The sequence below is a fragment of the Calypte anna genome, chromosome 6 (assembly GCF_003957555.1).
Source record: "Calypte anna isolate BGI_N300 chromosome 6, bCalAnn1_v1.p, whole genome shotgun sequence".
Lineage (NCBI taxonomy): Eukaryota > Metazoa > Chordata > Aves > Apodiformes > Trochilidae > Calypte > Calypte anna.
In genome coordinates, this window is record NC_044252.1 from 1,492,078 (window position 1) to 1,509,468 (window position 17,391).

Below are 17,391 nucleotides of genomic sequence, written 5' to 3' on the forward strand. Positions count from 1 at the left end.
AATTGTCTTTTACCTAAAGCCACATACCCTATGCTTTTAAGCAGTAATTTGCTTTTAAAAATATTACTCTTCAACATGATTTTCTTCAAGTGGGAAAGAAAAAGGAGGAAAATGGATATAAAGAGTCTATGAGCACATGGGGAAATCTATGTTCTGTTTCTCACAAACTAAGAAGTCCTTGGCACAGGTACTGTACTTTTCCACCATAATTTATCTTCCCTGCTTCAAATGCAACATATTTTAGTTCTAGCTACAAAAGGTACATATGGTAAATCAAAGTTTAGACATCCTTAAGCTTATGCACCAACACTGGACTTCTATTTACAGCCACTTTCTCCTTTTTCAATAATCTCTTTTACATTCTGGCTAGCTCAGAGGTGCTAGGGGACAGAAAAGGGACTAAAAGCTGATTGTAAGAGACCACTCCAGCACAAATATCCCAGACCAATTCCCAATATAGATCCACAGCAACCAAAGCATCCTGTTTCTGAACCCTTCCTCAAAGCCTCCTTTGAGCAAACAGTCCTACTGTATGTGATAATGGGATAAACTCAAAATGCTAGGAGGGAGAGGAAAAGAAGACTCCTGAAGATCAGAGAAGGTAAAGATGTTCAAAGAAAGAATTCAGGTACAGATTTCTGGTACCTGATCTACAAATGCCTGAGGTCTTGGCTCCTACAGGAGTTCTCTTGTGCTGAAGCCTTCTGCAGCAAAGCTTTCCATAGCATCCCTGGGAAGTTTAGAGTCCTAACTCCATTAGAACTGTACAAAATACCTTCTTTTGAAAGCTGGCAGAGGTACTCTGAGGAGCAAGGGTAAGGCAGGAGGGGACCTACAAATATGTTCCAGTGGTCTTCCTATTGCTTTACTCCAGAGTACTCCCAAGCCCCTTCTTAGATCAATTAGGAGCTGCAATCCGTTTTCTCCCCTCTCTCAGCCATGTTTCTTTCCCCTCAACACACAGTCAACATGACTGCTTAGGTGAGAAACTTTCCATATCTCACTACAGGGTTAATTTCCTTTTACCCTCACACTTGAATGCAGAGTGCTCAGCTTGGCTAAAAGCTCTAAGGGCATGAATAATGTAAGAGGACTCCACTGGAGGAACATTAATGCCTCAGAAAGCCTTCCCTGGATCTCTCCCCAGTCCTCACCTCCTTGTATCCTTCAGTGCCTTAAAGTGTTCCCATACCAGAGCTAACTCCAACTCACAGCTCTCCCATCTAGCAGGTCCCCACCAGCAATGCAGACACTTCCAGGGATTCAGGAGTCAAAGGGGGTGCCCTCAAAACCTCCTGGCTATGCCAACTAGCTCCTCCTGTAAAGTTTGTTTCAGTTGCCTTTCATAGAATCATAGAATCATAGAATTAGCCGGGTTGGAAGGGACCTCAGAGATCATCAAGTCCAACCCTTGACCCACCGGAGCAGTTGCTAGACCATGGCACTGAGTGCCACATCCAGTCTTTTTTTAAATGTCTCCAGGGACGGAGAATCTACCACCTCACCGGGCAGTCCATTCCATAGCCTGATCACCCTCTCCGTGAAGAAATTCTTTCTAATATCTAACCTAAACCTCCCCTGGCACAACTTAAGACTGTGTCCTCTTTGAATTACTGAAAGTCCTAACAAGTGCAAGGAACAGTTTTAATATTTGAGAGAAGCACTTTTTGCTTTCCAGGATGGGTGAAATCCAACTAACTGTTCACCTTGTAACAGGGACATCAACCTTACTAGGCAGCTCCTGTCATTTTAAGTGGGGGAAAACTTGCCAAAAAAAAAGAGTTTTGATTAAAAGAAAACCCAGCCAGGTGCATGCAGAGAGGGAAATGGTTGAATGTTATCTGATGAGCCCCAAACTTGATACATCACACAGCTATGAAATTACAGAGAGTTCTTAATTGAATCATTCCAAATTCAATCAGGAAAACACAACGAGAATTGCAGGAAATGTTGGGATCTTGGGCAAATTGTCTTCAGTGCCTGCTCTCAGTTATGCTATTGGTAAAATACTACCAATAAATGTAACCATTAAGTAAATGCAAAACATGATTAGTTCAATTCTTAAGCAGGAAAAAATGAGGCAGGGGCTTGTGTGGTGTCATGTGTCAGATACCTGCTTTGCACTACATTGCAACTGGAATATGATTTCCAAAAGCTGGAGAGGCTGGAAAATGGGAACTGGAAGAGGACATTAAAGGCAAACAATCTGAACACAGAAAATCCTCAGATTTGCAGAAACACAATTACAATTTTTATCAGGTTTCCCTGTATACATAAATTGATGTAACAAACTACATAAAAACAAACTGTGGGGACTTAAAGGAGGAGATATCTGTATCCATAGCTGTGAACCAAACACTAAATACAGGGAAACTCATCCTCTGCACTCAGTTTTCAGTTAGTTTTGCAAAGCCCACATGACAGGAGTTTTAAATGATGCTCCAGGTAGACACCAAAGAATAACTGAAGGGAACCTTGGGAAATCACAAGTATTTTCTGTGGTGGCAACATTAAAAGAAAATGAAAGAGAAGAGGCTTGAAGAGCACTAAGAGTTCTAAGACTGGTTGGAAAGGATTACTTAAAAGTAGTCTGAAGCTGTGGTTTTAAATATTTCATATCTACAGAGGCATCTGCTCCAGCCTTCAAAGGGCAGAACCTTCTGCAAGCTATATCAGCTGAGGTCTGTGTTAGAAACCACCAGACAACAATTTTGTACTAACCACTAAAAATCATATTTACAAGACATCTGTTCACAATGTCCTGTAGCTCTTCCAAACACAGCCATTTGCTTTGGTCATTAAATCACCAAATATGTTTTGCCAGTCTCATACCTGCTGGGGTGAAGTGCTCTGGCATGCAAGGTGCTATGTGGGTGCAAGGCAGTACTGCAAAACCCTCAACTTCATTTGGAGCTGCCAGAGGCTCCTTTATTGAGACATCTGCTAGGAAGCCAATTTGGCCAAATCACAGCAGGTGATAATGAGTGTTATTTAATCAAGACAGTATTAACATAAATTTTACTTCGTGTCAAATAGCTTAATGGTAAAATACTAACTGTTAAACAGGCATGGAATGCTACAGCCTGGTCCTGCAATAAACAAGTTTTTGCTTAAGCTCAGATGTACAAAGTGCAGTCAAAGAGAGCTGGATGCAACCAGGAGGAAGAGCTGAAGTCCAAGCAATGCAAGACTTGAAATCATAAACTTAATTTTCAATTTGAAAGACGTTCAGTATGGGAATGCTCTTCATCTTTGAACTAAATACAGGCTCCTTAACAAGAAAATGACATCCAGATGTGCCTATAAATAGAAAGTAAGAAATGGTACTTTAATTAATTTCTGGCTTCTGTACAAATGTGACATTTCTGACCTCAGATGCCTAATCCTGAGCAGCTTTTTGCATTTCAGATGGACAACCAGCAATTAATTTCTGGCCTTAGCACTGTAAAGACAGCTGTAACCAATGTGCCTTCCTATGACAACCCCAGACTATGGGGTTCCATCCATTACTTACCCATTTTGCCAGACAACACATCCACTCACTATTTTGTCAGAGAAAAATACAAAACTTCTGGTGTCCTGATGCAAAACCACTTGGAACTAAAAATAGTGATGCTGGAGAGCCACCACACTCTGACTCCAAGCAGAAGGATTTACAGCAAAAGCCTAAAATAGTGACAGGTCCTGCTTTAAATATTCACTCTTACAGGGAGATTACCCTCACCTAGATTAATAATTGACTATTCTGATTTTTAAATGAAATAGAATTTTTAACCATTACACAATGTAGTCAGTTAGTGTGTTAGGAGCAGAACAGCACCCAGTATTTCCTCTAACATGCAATGCACTGAACAGCTCAGCACCACAAATTCTGTGCTCTGCAGGAGAAGACAGCAGAACCAGAATACTGGGGTAGAGGCAAACTAAAACAGCTGTGAAAAGAAAACATTCCTTAGGCATAAATCTGCAGTTCTGTTCCCCTCTCCATTCCCTCAGCTGTGTAGGCTGTTCATACCCTGAACTCCAAGAACAAGATGAGATGCAAGTGTTTAATATGAATCAGAGAGAACACAGGGGTGAAAACCAGTGTTAAGGAGAATGCCATGCACACAGAAGTCAGCTCCAGGTACTCAAGAAAAAAGGAAATGCCAAGTGTCAGAATTAGAACTTCTCTACCAGCAAAGATCAGGTGAAACCAGCCAGTGTTTGATACTCTAAACCACTGACTATGTAAAGACATTTTAAACATCAGACAGAGGTGGTAGGGGATTCACCAGGTTAGATGTTTGCTTAGTTTATCAATGCTCCAATGCAACATTACATCTCCCAATTCTCACTCTACTACCCTTCCTTCTTATCTCTGCAAAACATCTCACAGTAAAAGACACAAGGCATCAGCAAGCTACAAGAATGATTTATTTTACAAGGGTGTTGTGAAGCTTAATTCATGTTTGTAAAGCTCTTTGTGTTGTGCCTTTCATCTGCTGTGGGAAACTCACAGTATTATCAATAAGGTCTTTGCTGCAGTAGGAAGGCTTTGCTAAAATAGCTATACTAGCAAATCTGCCTAGCCTACATGTGGTTTACACAGGCAAAAAAAAGTTATTTTGCCAGAACAGCTAATGCCAGTTCCCTAAAAACACAAGGCAAGCCAGCAGAAGCATGGGTTTGGGGACAGCTAACTGCTAAGGGGGATTTCTGCAGAATCTTAACACAGTTCTGCTGGCACAACCTCAGAGGATAAGCTCTGACACACGTATTTTGGAGACTGGAAAAGAAGAATGTGGATTTTCTACTTGTGCAGTACCAAGCCATACATTCATTTATTTATCATGTGAGAGCAGAGCCCTCTGTAAACAGACCCCTCTAGCAACAAATGCATTTGACTTTCCTATTTTATACAAAAGAATCAGTGGCTTTTTTTTTTTTCCCTTCAGGAAGCAAAAAGCCAAAGATATATTCTGCCAAATAAAAAAATACTTAAACCATTGCAAAGAACACAGGCTGTGGTACAAGAAACTAGTTCATGTGACAGACCTTTTTAGCTGTGCTATTATTATTGTGGTGGTTGTTATCATTTCTATTCAAGACCCCCATTTTCTCACCCAAGTTTAAACCACCATGAAATATCCAGTTGTTATTGCTGGAGAGATACCATCACACCAGGCTCCCAAACAGCTACTTGCCACTTTTTTTCTGGTCATGTCTAGCCCTGTTCTGAGCTGGTCAGGGTGGTACCAGCAGCAAAGTATTTGCATTTTGCTTTTCAGCATTGCTCCCTCTTGCTAGAAACCTGAAGCAAATATTATCACCCAAGTGCTTGCTTACCCAAGGAAAGAAATATGTTTCATACCTCTGGAAGGCTTTTCTCCAGTAGATACTTCTACTTATTTTAGAGTAAGTAGAGAATAAGTTTAGAATAATTGCACACAATCTTTAACACCCAAACCACCAGAGTTACCAATCTACAGGATGAGACTTTGGCAGAGCCATGTTTCAAAACTCTGCTGGGTTAGAAACTGGCTAAATATTTCCCCACAAACCCACTGGGCTCAGGTGTGCTTGAATCTGGAATAGAGCTCAAAATCCAAAGAGAAAATTGCTATAGTCAGGGCAAGTAAGCTACGGAACAATATGGAATATTTATTTTTCATATTAGAAGTGGTTTCATGACCCAAATTTGAGCAGGTGTATACAGTTGCTTTCCACTTTAAAAAGCTAAATCTACCTTAAAACAAAAACATGAAATTCAATCTCTTTGCTATTGAAACAAATCAGGAAAAGCCTAGCTACAGTAAATTCCTCAGTAACCTGTTATTTACCAACACGGCACCCCAGAACACACAGCCCAAGTACCAGGACTACCTGCTGTGTTATGCTGTTCTGCTACAGGTGAGAATTATTTCTGTGACCTCTGAAATGAAAAGCTCAATAGTATTATAACTCTTACACTTCTCCCACTCACTGATGTGTCTCTATAGCACTGACCTAAAAACCAGACTTGGTAAGTCTGGACTGGGCTTAAAAAGACCAAGGTTTAAATGAGAACTGAAATACACAGGTTTTTTTACACACTGGCTAAGCTACAGACCAAAGCTGTACCACCAAAAGGCTGGGCTTTCTTGCTTCCATTTAAGAAGCATTTTCTTCTCCAGAGAGCATTAAAAAAGCTGGATCACGTTTCCTTTTTCCACTAGCACACACTTTGCATGCAAGCAGCTGTTCCTAATCAATGAGAGTCTGATATTAACACTTGAAAATTGATGTTACAGCCTTCTTTTAAAAACTGGAAAGACTTTTTCCCCACTATCTCTGTGCCAGAGGCCAGAGAGCATTCACTTGCTGTCCCTCCAACCCAGCAAGTCCATCCCTCTCCATCCTCCACTGGTATCACTAGAAGGTTTGCATGAAGATCAAGGACAGAATATGGCCATTAGGCAAAACCTACATTTCTGCTTGGAAAAGCTCATTTGGTATACTCAGCAGGCAAATTTAAGGTTAGCTACCTTTAAGGATGAGGCTACCTTGCCCCTCTGTTTCCTCCCATTCCACTCACCTCTCTGTTTTAGCCCCTTCTTATCTGTCATCCCTCTTTAGCCCCTGATGATCGCTTGGTTCTCTCCCAGGGCCTGTGCAGAGCTCAGTGCCCCATCCTCTTACATGCCCTGGGTCCTGCCCACACACAACAGCTCCCTGGCTGAGCACAGCCTGCCAGCAAAGTTTAGCCAAAGCATTTGGAGCAAATGTCTAGGAGAGAAGATGTGGAGGTGGAGGCCAGGCTTCCCAGTGGAAGGTCACCTCCTCTGAAACATCCCTCCATCACTGACAAAGATAGCTCACATTAATCATGCTCAAGTTCAAGTATACTTCAAGGCCAACTCTGCTTCACTTAAACAAGAAAAAAGGAAGAAAAGGCATACAACTCAGGCCGAGGCTTTTTTTTCTTTTAGTTTTCTGCAATTTAAGACTGCTCTGAAGTTTCTGCAGAAGTGAAATTTCAAGTGCAGAAACAACAGTTCCTTGGCATGACCTCCTCTTCTGTTCTGCACTGAAACACCAAGCCACAGCCACAGCCACAAAAGAGATGCAGCTGAATGCTGAGGATCTGTCTCACTTGTACTCAGAGAGGCACTGGGAGCATCCTAAGCAAGACTGAGGCTCCATGTTTTCAGCAAGCTCACATAAATAAACTCAAGCTGTTGCTTTTTACCTTAGATGCCATTCAGGATTTGTGTCCTGATCAGTAAGATCAGGAAAAAGTCTAGGACAGGTTAAAGATTCAGCCAGAAAAGAGCATTTGTATCTCAAGGAGGAATTCCTTGGTGATAGCAGAGTGGAGGCTCCCTGACTTTCACAGTGCTAGGGCTTACATATTCCAACTTTATTGTGATGATGAAAGAAAAGATAAATAGAGGAACACAAGATTTAATTTTTTGATATGTAGGCTTTGTAGCTCTCAAGTCATCTGCACAGATGAAGTTTAGAATTAGATTTAACTGCACCTAGAGATACTCATTGTAAAGGAAAAACACAATTTGGGAAAAAAAAAAAACAGACTTAAAGATACACTCATTTTGTACAAACAGCTGTAGTACAACTAAGATCCAGAATTTCTTGCATATTAAATATCATTTTAAAAGTCAACCATAAACTTGTGAATTTTTTTGTGGTAAAAAAAGCAAATAGAAAAGGCAGAACTCTGGGAAATCCATCAGCCTGGCTAGGGATCCATTTGTGCACACTATTTCTTTGGATGTAAAACACAGGCTTCAGATGCAGCTGCATCTCTATCAGAATTCACATCCTCATCACCTCACAAGAAAGGCAGCAGAACAGCCTCTGCTTAGCACAAGGTATCTGTGACAAACCATTAGCCCTAATTGAGGGAAATACTTTACAGACACAAGGTCTGGAGAGTTAATTGCCTTTGGGGCTCTAAGACACAGCACCAAAACTCCAATTTGTCCTCATTTAAACACATGTTGGTGTCTTAATATAATGAACATAGTTGGAAGCACTTTTATAACTTCTTTCACATAGGAAAAGAACAATCACTTTTAAGCTGAAACCAGGTCTGAAGATGCAAGACACTTTAAAACCAAAACCCTAACACTTGCAACATGGTTTTACCACAAGCATTTTATTTATAAACAATTCTTTCCTGAGAAGTTTTTGTTGAAGCAGCAGAGAAGGAGCTGAAGATCAGAATTATACTTCTCCCCACCTTCCAGAGCATGTGCCAAGAGCTAGTGCCTCCCACAAGTACAAAACAGGACCCCTAAAGCAGCAGACAAACCCATGAGGGGAAAATCTGTACCATGATCTGTTCTCTGTGATTACTTTGAGATTTGAAAAAGTGAAGGAAACCAAAAAATCAACACTGGGTAAGATTGGAATAATCATCTGAATGGCTCCATTGTCTCCTTCCTCATGCTCAAGTTTGCTGCTTTGTTGTTGTTTTTATCTTTCCTTTTAAAAGAGCCTCCTGCAGCTCCAAGCTAAAGATCTTCCTGGAGCTTCTATGCGACAGCTGCAGTATCTTAGCCATCTGTTTAATTTATATTTGCTAATGCAGTTCCTGCTGTTTTCAACTGACAGCTTTTTTCTCTCTTATTACCCCCACACGGGAAATCATTGCACTTGCCAAAGTTTCTCTGTAGTCTCAGATGTCAAATCAAGTCTGGTGACAAAAGGTGATGAATGAGGTGCCTTTGTACCTCCCTTTTGTTTTGTAAAAATTATGAAAATCTGTGAGGGGTTTTAATGTGATTTCTTTAAAGATCATAAATAAAAAGAAAGGAGTACAGAAACAAAGGGGGAGATAGGAAAGGGAATCATACTTCCTCTCAACATGGCGATTCTGTGGGAAGGCTGAGGCTGCAGGATCCCCAAGATACCCTCAGAAGCACAGTATCCATTCCACATCCATTCACTAAATCCAGGATTCAACCTCCTCAGTCATCTCTGTCCACCTACCAAGTTCAGGGTTTAGCTAACTCACTTGTATTCCCCTCACTTGCAATCCACATGTCTCCAAACTTTTCTGGAGTACTCTGGATCTCAGAAGTATTCCTGAGTCTCTGGATGAAAGCACAGACTTCCTCCTAAAACAGCAGTCAGCCTTACAGACCAAGCAGGGATGCTGTTGTCCCTGTATGCCCCTGGAGCATGATAACAAGAAGATTAAAGAGTTTATCCCTGCTGAAAAGTGACATCAGGTTTAACATAAAACTTGGACATTTAACACAGATACCCTGTCCTGCTTCAAACTGTGCCAGCTCAGTCACAGTCAGCTCAGCAATCCCTGTCCCAGGTGATGCAATGCTATCACCTCACAAGAACCACATCTTGGTGCCTGGCCTCAGCTCAGAAAGAGGTAGAAGACACACATGAAACACAAAGAGCTGCATATAAACCCAACCCAGAAGCCTAAGCACTCTTCCTCTCTAAATTCTTCCTTTCTAAGTCTTTCCTTTCTAAATTTCTCCTTTCAAAACAACCTTATTAACCAGACAGGCACACAGAAACTCAAAATGGGCACTTCCCAAAGGACTGGAAGATGCTTCCTGGTGCTGGAGAGAGTCCAGCACAGCAGCTGATAAGGAGCTAGCAGGGATGAAGGAATACTTGGGAGATGACAAGTTTATAATCTCTTATTACCACTGCTCCCAGAAGGTGATGCTGAGAAATTAAATCTATTGTTCTGACACTCTAGAGTTGGCTCCAGCTCCTAACATCAAAGCAGCCCATAGGATGGAACTTGTGACAGCACCTTATCTTCTGCAATCATACCCCAAGCTCTGAAGGATAAAGCCACTTGAAGCAAAATGAACATTTTTGCTTTTGAAAGTACAGCAAGCTAGTGACAAAAATAGCTACTAATGCACCCTGGAGAAGGTGACTGCTTCATCTTCATATACCCAGCTCCTTGAATCACTGTGATACAGAAAGTCAATTTTTGAAGAGCATATTGGACAAAACAGAAAAGCTAAAATGAATATCCTAGAGTAACCTTCAAACTAATAAACTAATTTTCATTCTGTATCTCAGTCTTTCCACCTGTAAATATCCATAAATGGGGATGTACTTCACTACAGTACCATTTTACAGTGCTAGAAGCCAGATGCTCAGCACAGGTTCTAGTATTTTTATAATTCAGTTCTAATTCCAAGGAGGAAAAAAAATTCACCTCAAGGAGTATACCATGAGAAAACTGAAAGTGACTGAAAACCTGAAGTCACTACTCAGGTTCAGCTGATTCCTTTGACTTCATGGCACTTCATAAGTGACACAATGGCATTTCATAAGTAACACAATCAAGAAAGCATAAAGTATTAAATTGTAATAAAGCAGATAAAGGTTAAAGTCCCAAGTCACCAAAGATTTATTTCGTGTAAGTTTCACCAACATACTGAGCCAAAGAGCCACAAAATACAAATTCCCAGTGCCTCTGTCTACCATGCTACCCAGGCCAAAATTTTCCTTCCTATCAATTCTTTCTTACCTCCAGAAGTGTCTGTGCAGTCTCAGAAAGAGCTGTGTTGTCCCAGATGCAGACTGAGTGAAAGCACCATGAACCTGTGGAGAGAGAAGTAGTTCTGTGTAAACACAAATATAAATACACTGGAAGGCAGTAATATTTTCCAAGCTGCAAACATTCATCAGCCAGAGGATCTTACCCACTTCAGCACCTGAACTGCTACAGTTTTCAGCTCAGGAAATCCAAGTAGCACTGATTTTACTGATTCCTTTGGCTAGGAACAGGAATAATTGAACTGACTAAAAATTACCCAAAGTCACAAATAAAATACAAAGATTCAAGAGGAACTCCAAGTGAAGTATACTGTTAGGGTTTTTTTTCAGTCAGATTTCTTTTTTGTTTCCATCCTTCTTTCTAGGTTAGTAAGAACCATCAGTGTCACTTTGACTACTCTCTGGTCACAAGCTACTGAAGGAAAGAGGTGGCTCAGCCATGTGCTGCTGCTCAGCCTGTTAGATGTTATTGTATCTCTTGGGCAGAAAAATGAAACCAAGGATTAGGAAGATCCCAGCTGAAAGGAGAAAACCATTACACAGTGAGGTACTTTACTAGGTGAGCAAAGATGTCTTGCACAACACAACACTCCTGCAGACCCAGCAGAACAAACATAGCAAAATCAAGCTGCAGGAAACAAAAATGTCAGTGTAAGATGGCAACAGATTTTACAGCTAACAAATTGGGTTAATTCCTTCTCTGTAGACTACCACAGCCCAAGGAGAGAACAATGCTTTTCAAGCCCTTAGGGGCATAAAATTATTTAGGTGGGAAGGACATTTAAGATCATCAGTTCAACATGTAACCAAGTCCACCAGGAAACCATGTCCCTCAGCACCAAATCTTCATCTTTTAAACACCTCCAGAGCTGGTGACTTCACCTCCTCCCTGGACAGCCTGTTCCACTGTTTAATTACTCTTTCAGCAAATAAGTTTTTTCTAATGCCCAATATCTAAACCTCCCCTGGAGCAACTTGAGGTGGACTCAGCAGCAGTCAGGTAGTGCCCTCACTATCTGTCCTCTCATCCCAGGAGACAACATCTGAACTAAACACTGTTTTTAGCTTGGCCAGACACCTCTCAAGATGGCCTTCAACCAAGCATTAACACACTAATTCAGCTTTTTTTTTAACAGACAAGGGTTAAAACCCAAGGGCTAAACGCCAAGCACACAAACCCAGCTGCACAGAGGCCCAGGATCTTTGCAGGGGTAACTTTTTACCTGAAGAATGTACTCACAGAAAATATGACATTAGCTGTGAAAAAATTAGCAGAAGAAAAGCCAAATTCAGCCTACACTGTAATTCAGAAGTCAAAATTAACCCATCATGCTTACAAAGGCTATTTGCAATATACAGTGCCTGAAATCCAGGCCTCAGAAGGCCTCGGAAAGGCCTCAGAAAAGCCTGTGTGGCCTTCAAAAAAAAAGCTGATGTTGTTTTACTTTAAGTACAGAGGAAACAGCTTCTGACTAATTACAAAATTATTTAGAAGTTTTACCTCCCAGAACACACAAGTTTTCCTGGTCACCTGTCCTTGAGGTGCCTGGATCCCAGAGGAAAAGGCAGGCAGAGCTGCTCGCAGCTGTAAGGCCTTGTGTTATTTCTGTCCATTGATCAGAGTAACAAACCCCACACGTTTTAAACAAGTGTTAGGTAAAGTATGGAAACGGGAAGATGGGACTAGAAGCCACCTCCTCAAACAAACAAACAAACAAAAAGCCCACCTTTGGGTGAAGATAAGAAAAGATCCACACTGTCTCCAAAGAGCAACTGTTGGAGCCCCTCCATCCCTGGCTATTCCCAGCCAGGTAACTTCCCTACCACCTCTTATCACTCTTATCACTCATCACTCTCCCCTCACCAATTCTTCTCAGTCAGTCAGATTTAGGGCTGGTGAGGGCACCTGACAGCATGCAGCTGGGACACTGCTCGGCTTCATCCTGACTTTCAAACTGTACCAGACTAGGAGTATGTTCCAGGAGTCAAATCCCCGGAACAAGAGTGAAACTCAAGCAGTGTTTTCAAAAGCTTTCCCTGGAGTGCCCTCCTCTCTCTGCTGTGAAAAATGTGAAGCTTTATTTAAAGCAGAAGCAAACCCCACTTTCAGGTATCGCTTCCTCTGCTTCTCTCCTATCTTTTTGCTCTGCTGACAGAACTAAAATCCAGTATCAGAGCTGGGGAAGAGCAACACAGAGCCAGGAAAAGCTACCCAGACCCTGGGTAGGGCTGTGCTGGTACAGAGCACTACAAATCTGGAGCAGACCGAAGGGGAGGATTTTGCAGGGACAAATCTGAAACAGCCAGCAGCTGCCCTTGAGGCAGACACTACACCAATCCATTCAGTTCTAAGGGAAATCCCTCATCTTACACCCAAATTCAACTCCATCCCACATTAGTTCACCCTAAAGACTAGGAATAGTAAACTGACACCAAACATCTACTCAGGAATCCAAGGTTTTTATATTAAAGAGATTAATGCCACTTCTTGTCATGCCTCCCGTGCTGTATTTTGGGTTACAGTTTTTCATTTTGATGTTGTGTTCCAAATTTAGGCTACAACACAGCAACAGGAGCTTGAGTTGCCATGCATAATGTAAAATAAAGAAAATAAATAAGAAGCCTTAGCTCAGAGAATCTAAAGCTCTACATCTACAGATAATGCAAGCATTAATACTCTGACCACAATGTTTAAGGCACAGAAAATGAGGCAGAAAATCACCCTCAGACACCAGCCAAGGCAATTTTAAGTGTAAAGTTTTACATTTTAAGTGTGAAGTGCATCAGATGCAGCGGGGTGACTTGGAGAGGGATTCCAGGCAAAAGCAAATGCACAGTACCTGAAACTGCCACGTTTTTTTTCCCAGTCAAACCCTCACACGAATGCAGCAATTACTGAAATCTGCCCATTCCTGACAGCAGCAGTGACAGTAGTGACACTGCACACCTGAGCTTCTTCCCTTGCAGCCACAGGGTTTGGGGAGCAGCCCCCCTGCCAGGGGAGGGGATGTGATCCCCTGGTGTGCTAACCCAGCACAGAAACACCTCTTGTCTCAGCTGGAACTTGTTCTTACAAACCCAGTGCTCTCAATACACTCGAAAATAGTTTAGATGCCTGACATCATAGACTTTAATATTCTGACTGAGGATCTGGCCACCAAAATCCCCACATGCATCTCATCCCTCACACGCTCAACACGCTGAATTTAATACATGCCTGTAATTCAGGATACATTTTAGAGGAGGCAAAGGTAGAAAGAATCCAGTAAATGACACCTGAGATAACAGAATGAGCAACTGGAGAACATGATGCTCACTCTTTGCATACAGACCAGCCTATAATAAAGGGCTTAAAAAAAAAATAATACCTGACCAGACCAGCTAGGAAGCCTTTGCAAAAGCCAAACTAAAATTAATTTTCCAGACTTTAAGGTTACAAAGATAACTTGCAAAGTATGAATCAGTGAAAAGCTGTCTTTGTAAATCCTTGGGCCGACAGCTTCAATCTGCTGCTCATCTCAGGGCTTTTTATTTTTTCCCCAGCTGCAGTGACCAAAGCTTTGGCTATCCTCACTGACCTGAGTCCCAGACAAGAGTGGAGCTGAGGCAAAGAAGGTCAGTTCCATGCTGCACCCCCTGGGAAAGACCTGCACAGAAACCCTGAAAACCACTGAGGAAAAGGTGAAGTAAAACATTTAGCAAACAGAAGGAGGTTTAAGAGCTGGGTCTTCCTCCAGCTGCCTGCAGGCAAAAAGCAGCCAGGAGGCTTCAGGGCAAGAAAAGAAAATTACAAACTCTGGCTGCTGTTCAGATGAGAAAGGAGGAGGGAAAAATGATGGTGGCAGAAGTACAGCAGGGAAAGACTGCAGGGAGGAACATGTTTATGGAAGAGAGAAACATTAGAAGGTAAAAAGGACACAGAGATAGAAGTCCCAGATAATGCTCACAAAATAATTTAGATACCCTAATTTCCACTGTGGGACAACTTGAGTGAAACAGGAATAAAAAACCAAAACCAGGGATTACAAATAGTAACCAAACAAAGAATAGTCAAATTACCCAGCAAATTCTCCTAGCCTTAGTGCAATAATTCATTATTCACAATAATTCAATTAGCTCAGTATTCTTCTGCAGAATTAGTAACTTCTCATCTGATTGGGCACCCTTTGTCAAAGATGATGTAGTGACAGGTAACAAGAAAGCTAGAATCATCTATTTGACAAATTTATTTTACTTCTCCTCAAACCAGCTGTAGCATTAATTGACATGTCATTTAAATATATTCAACAAAAAGTTAGCTAGCAATCTGTTGCATGGGCTTAATTAGCAATAAGAATTATTCCTCCCCTGGGTGCCACAGCAGGCATGTCAGGAAGGTGCCCTTCAGCCCTCCCTAAGATGCTCAATACAGGGTCACTACCTGCTCGTGTTTCTCCTTGTTTTGCCAAAAAACATCATCCATCTATAAACCTCATTCCTATCCTCAGAGATTCCAGGCAGATGGGCACAATGCTGGGAAAGAGCAGAGGACAACATTGCCACTCTGAAATTCCTTTGTTTTCCTGCATTTTTTTTTTCTAGGCTTAGAAAAGATATTTCAGAAAAAACACAGATACAGAAAGCTTAGATTTGAATAAGCAATTAAAGTTGACATGAAATCACTTAACCTATGGGTGTTTGCATTTTGCTTTTAGTGTTTATGTTCTTTACAGTAGAAAGGATGGGTCTCAGGTGGGCAGAAATCAAAAGGCAGAATGAATAGGAGCAGTACACTCCATAAGCAAAATTGAAGGGAAAAAGCAAAATCTTCAGGACTCTCACAGCTGGGGAATTCGTGGTATTTTGCCTCTCTAGAAAAAACTAAAGAGTACTATGCCAATAAACCGTGTCAGCAGCAATCAACCTGCACAATAAGAGAGAAAAACACTGCAAGAGAGCTGCATGCACCAGGAAGGATCACTGGATTGTAGGAGCCATCACATTTCTGAAGTCAGGAGACATTTCTAGATATAATAAAGCAGCCTTTGGAGGTTAATAGTACTGACCACAGCACAGTCATTAAAATCTTAGAACCTGTAAAACATCTGAGTGACATTTAAGGTGGAGCAGTCACTAAAGCAGCATTTTGCAACTCTGAATCTGAGTCGGGCAATAAGAAAATTTCCACAAATAATTTAACCAAAGACCAGATGGAATGAAGCAGAGAAGACAGCAGATGTGACCCAATAATAGAGTTTACTGTTGTTGTTTTGGTTAGGTCCAATTCATATTAAGCAAAACAAAAATGAAAAAAAACCCCAGTGCAGTAAAGGTTGATCTTGGTGGGGAGAAGGTGGCATTTCAGATGGCAAAGTGAACCTAAAGATAAAACCTGTCAAAAACACACAGAAAAATTTCTGACAACCTCTAAAGTTGGTAGCATAACAATTTCCACAAACAAGAGTGGGAAGGGAAGACTGGGGATTTCATCTCAAGTCAACTCATAAGCAGGTAGGAGCATATTTTTTTTTTCATAGAGATAGCAATATCTAAATAAAAAAACCCAGCAGCTTTACAGAATAAAGGGAAACACACACACAATCCTCATGCTGATGCAGCTGCAGAACACTCAAAATCACCATGTTAAAACAGATGCTCACTTTCCCCCCATCCCTTACCAATGGTAACATGAACCCAATCAAAGCCTGAACTGCAGAATCATTTGGTGTCCCAAGGGACTTCCCTATGTTTTTCCTCCCTGTATCGTTTTCTCTCAACTCCATCTGACAGGAGCATTTCTGGTAAAAAGAAGCTGCTGGTGCAGTATGTTTTAGAAAAAAATAAGTTTGCAGTACCCCAGCCAACCATGATCAAATAAGGAGAATCAAAGTCCTGCATACTACCTCTTAAGACTAAAAGTCAGGGTAATCAGGCCACCTAGGTGTGCACTGTCCCTAACTCTGGGGACAAAAACACTGCTACAGTCTCTACAATATACTCGTTAAGGAAGGGGATGGTATTTTTTAATGTATTTCACATGCATACATCCACTTCCCTTTTGTCTGTGCTGACAAACACATCTGCCTTTCTCATGCAGGAGTTCAAAACCCCCTTTTAACACAGCAGTGGCCAAGCAGCTAACATATTAGCATTTTGGAAGTGGTTTGCACAACAGGAAAAGCAACTGCACAGTAGGAAAACTCCAGCAGGGAGACAACAATCCAACAACAAACAGCACATAAAACATCAAATGGAAAGTGAACTCTCCAGGAGCTGAGACAGATGCAAAAGCTGCTGGTGGCAGTGTAGAAAGATGGATTTGTTTAGCAAGTTTATGAACGTGCAAAAGGTGTGGAAATATTTACCAGTGCAATGCTCTGAAAAGACACACTGGGGGGAAAAAAAAGTCACAGTCACTTATCAAGCACAGCTTTTCAAAAGCACCCAGAAGAAATTCCACATCTGACCTTAAACAAATTGAAATGCCACCTGCTGAAGTATACCAAGGGTATTAATTCCTGGGCTGGGGTGCTCCTGACACAGCAGGTTTTAGTTGAAAGCTCATAAAAAAAGTACTTTCCCTCTCCCAACGAGTATATGTTGACGGAATGCTTCTAGGTTGGAAAAAAGATGTCTGAATTTAAATTCTAAAGTGATAAAAATCTACTAAATATTACTTCCAGAAGCAAAATTCACATACCTATCAAACAATGCCAAGTATTCACCTCTCCCAAACTCTATTAAGTGGTCATCCATCAAAATAACCCCTCCAGGAAAAAGGACAAGCTTAAGCCTTTCAGCATAAGCTGAAAATACTCCTGATCCCCTCTAAAACCATCGTTATCTTGCATCAAAATTAATAAATCACAACAAAAGAAT

General features: G+C 41.3%; 1 protein-coding gene across 1 annotated transcript in view; it reads right to left on the reverse strand.

Moving 5' to 3' along the window:
* The window catches only part of NDST2 (N-deacetylase and N-sulfotransferase 2), a 111,827-nt gene that overhangs the window by 57,916 nt on the left and 36,520 nt on the right, over positions 1-17,391 (reverse strand). Inside the window, exon 3 of the mRNA XM_030453049.1 lies at positions 10,505-10,578. The gene's annotated coding sequence lies outside the window, so the exon portion shown is untranslated. The remainder of the gene's footprint in view (positions 1-10,504; positions 10,579-17,391) is intronic.